Consider the following 3,956-nt stretch of genomic DNA (forward strand, 5'->3'; position numbering starts at 1 on the left):
AGATCAAATTTCTTGAATATAACTAGAAATCAGTGACTAGCAGGGTCCTCTTCATTTACACTGTTTTGTGTGTTTTTTTCCTCCTTACCTTTAATCCTCTGTATCATCACATGGAAATCCTTTGACCCCTATGTTGGGATACAGAAAGGAAAGAGACTGAGATACGGTGATAAGCTAGAAAGAAGTGCCATTACAGGACAGGGCACCCTCTGTGTTTGGAGAAGGTCACCTTGGCCACTATTTGACTTTCAGGTACTTCCATATATAGTAAAGTATATGCTTTATACTTTATATAGTAACTGCTTCAGAATTTATTGGGAGTGGTGCCAGGCTTTAGCTTCAGTATTGGAAAGTAAATAACACTGTTATCAGGGAAGCTGAGGTATCCCTTTTCCCGCTGGGTGCTGGGGATAGGGTCCTTAACACTATGCAGAAAAAAAAGAATTTTTTAAGACTCACATGGGAGGATGAGTGATTTTTATTTGTATGGAATTACAACCCTGGATTTCTGAAGTCCCATTTCCCTTATCCAGTCTTGGAAGAAGTGTAGCTGGGGATTTAGCAGAGCTAAAAACAAAGCCAGTGTCCAGAGTTTCTGTTCCATATTGTAGCCGTGTCCAGTTCAGCATTAGGCTAGTTACAGACCATTAGTCCATTATTTGTGGGGTCCACATGGCCCTAGGCCACATGGGAGAATGCAGGGGAGCCAAGAGAGTGTGCCCCCTGCAACAAGAGTTCCAAGAGAGCCAAGAGGAACCAAGACAAGAGGAACAAGAGAGTGAACTCCTTTGTTCAGGGACGGAAGTATTCCAAGTCTCCCCATGCTTGCAGTGGCCACGCCCATTCCGGCCAATGACCTCTGTTCCCAGGTGTGACTGACAAGCGAGTACCTTACCTATGTCACCCCAACTTTACTGGGCATGTGTCTATCTCCCCTTGGTTGGATCCCTCAGGAGTGTAAAGCTGCAGTTTTCTGGCAAAGCTGCCTAAATTACATGCCTATAACATATGGCCTTCCCTTTGCTCTTTTCCTGCTATTAATCACTAATCACAATGGTATCAATTCCTCATGAAATAATCACTGGTAAAATTGAAACATAATAATGACAACAATAGCTAAGATTTGTAGCACAAATAACACTTTACAAATTCCCTTTGCATGTATTTCATTTAATTCCGACAGCAATTCTGCATCTAAAAAAAATATGATTATTCTCATCTTGCAGATGATAAAACTGAGGCCCAAAGAGGCAATAGGTGAACCAAACTATAGGATTGATATTTAAGTGTCTTTATGTGGAAAAGATGTATGTTAGTCCTCCATAGTTTTTTTAAAAATATATTTTATTGATTTTTTTACAGAGAGGAAGGGAGAGGGATAGAGAGTTAGAAACATCGATGAGAGAGAAACATCACTATAACACGGAAACATCAGCTGCCTCCTGCACACCCCCCACTGGGGATGTGCCCACAACCAAGGTACATGCCCTTGACCAGAATCGAACCCGGGACCCTTGAGTCCGCAGGCTGATGCTCTATCCACTGAGCCAAACCGGTTAGGGCAGTTCTCCATAGTTTTGACTTATCTCAAAATAATGCAGGTAGACGTTGTATAGCCAGGATTCAAGCAAACGTTTTCTGACTCCAAATCTTATGCTCTTTCGCAAATAGGCAGTGATACTCTTTTTAGGGAGGTGTGCCATTTTATGATCTTTGAGAATGAACATCTGCACGTGTCAGGATGTGTAACGGGATAGATGAATTGTCATTTGAAAGCCAAAGCTGACTTGAGCTGCATCTGGGTTTCATGGAGGAAGGAGGGAAACAGGGTAGAGGGCGTGGCTTACATCACACCAGATGAAAGTGAAATCTCTATATGCTCATTAAAATAAGGGAGAAAGGAAACAAGCATTAAAGCCTCTGCCAGTTTTTCTGTTGTAAGGGGTTTCCATGACTTCTTATTTTATTTTAGATTGCAGCAGAGCCCAGTAGAGGGTCTTTGGATATGCAAACGTAGAACCAAACTCACTGGAAGGGTGGGAAGATAAATTATTCTGTACAACATGAGGAAAATGGAATCTAGAGGGGAGCAAGGAGACTGTGTACCATGATGGACAGATACTTAGAAGCATATAACATTCAAGTTTAAGTTTTCTGTTTTCAAGGTGATAACCTCTCCATCATCCTGGCCCTTCTCAAAGGCTGCACACACACATACACTTGCAGATTCTCTCTCTCTCTCTCTCTCTCTCTCTCTCTCTCTCTCTCTCTCTCACACACACACACACACACACACACACACGTGCGCGCGCACAGACACACACACCCCTTGCATAAGTAATTTTGGGAATAAACAGAAAAAAATTAAATTTCATGTTCGATTTACTGTGCAGCAAAAAAAAAAATTCCTAGGAGATAAGTTGTAACTGGATTGAATTATCAATGTGAAAAGGTGACCATGAGAACATAAATCCCTGAGAATCTGTGGAAAATATCAGATTTAACTCAGAATTGAAATCTCAAGGACAGGCTGACTTCACAACCTCTCGGTAAATAATACACCCATATGTATAGGAAAGATGTGTATGAGCCTTCCATATTTTGGTTCATCGATTTATGCAGCAAATACACAAGGCCTATCAATCACCAGGCACTATTGCTAGGTGCTAACAATTCTCCCTGGGCCATGGAGAATAAGACTGGGCTCTTTTTTTCAATAATGGAATCGTTTAATGTGAGAGAAAAATAAGGAAATGGGCAATTTCAATTCAGTGTGGTAAGAGCCAAGAAGAAAGTCACAGTGGCTTGAAAATACAGAGAAGAGACAACAAAGCCAGTTATAAGAGCAAAAACATGTGATAAAAACAGCCCCTAGATTTTCCAGAACAACTCAACTTCAAATAATTTGCCTCTAGGGATATATTTTAAAGTACCAGCCTATTTACCCTGATAATGATTCAAAAAAAAATATGGCCACCATTTCATAGTCTACCAGGAGTTTATCCATCTTTATGGTATGATTTTCTGCCTTTAAAACCACCTTAGGAGTTCTAATGCATGCCAAGATAGAATAAGCTCACTATGCAGCCCATGGTTTACAACTAACTAAAAACTCTTCACAGAGCACAAAAAAAGTACCTGGGAATTCTGAAAAAGAAACAGGATCAGAAAACTTAAACCACCAGCACAGTGTTGAGTCCCCTGTTTTCTTCCTCCTTTTCCTCTCCCTCTCTCCCTCTCTCCTTTTCCTCTCCCTCTCTCCCTCTCTCCCTCTCTCCCTCTCTCCCTCTCTCCCTCTCTCCCTCTCTGTCTGCAAAAGCAATAGCAATGGTCTACATCTAGGTAAACATAATAGACTATTTTTCTCTTATGTTTTCTTATGAGCACAAATAAATGAAACTAAAATAGAAAAATAATAAAGAAAACTCAATGAGACTAGTTCTCTGGAAAGATTAATAAAATGTATAATCATTAAGACTGACTGACCAAGAAAAGAAAGGTGAAGACACAATTTTCCAATACCAGGAATGAAAGCAGTACATTACTACAGACAGCATAGACATTAAAATGATAATGATACTATAAGTATTAAACCATAAATCTAACGACATATACAACATGGTCCAAATTCCTTGAAAAACACAAATTACCAAAACTCATTCAAGGACGTTAGATAACTGGAAAGGCCCTATAGTTGCTAAAGAAATTAAACTACTGGATTAAAATCTTCTAACAAAATAATCCCAGTTCTGATGGTTCACTGGCCAATTCTACAAAAGACTTATGGAAGAAATTATATAAATCCTACACAATTTCTTCCATAAAATAAAAGAGACAGCACATACAAAATCGCTTTATGTAGCCAGCATTACCTTGATACCAAATCCAAAGACATTACCAAAAAAAAAAAAATTCTGTGCATAAATAAGTTCAAAAATCTATTAAAATAGAGTTAA

Source organism: Myotis lucifugus, unplaced genomic scaffold, assembly GCF_000147115.1.
Source record: "Myotis lucifugus unplaced genomic scaffold, Myoluc2.0 scaffold_158, whole genome shotgun sequence".
NCBI lineage: Eukaryota > Metazoa > Chordata > Mammalia > Chiroptera > Vespertilionidae > Myotis > Myotis lucifugus.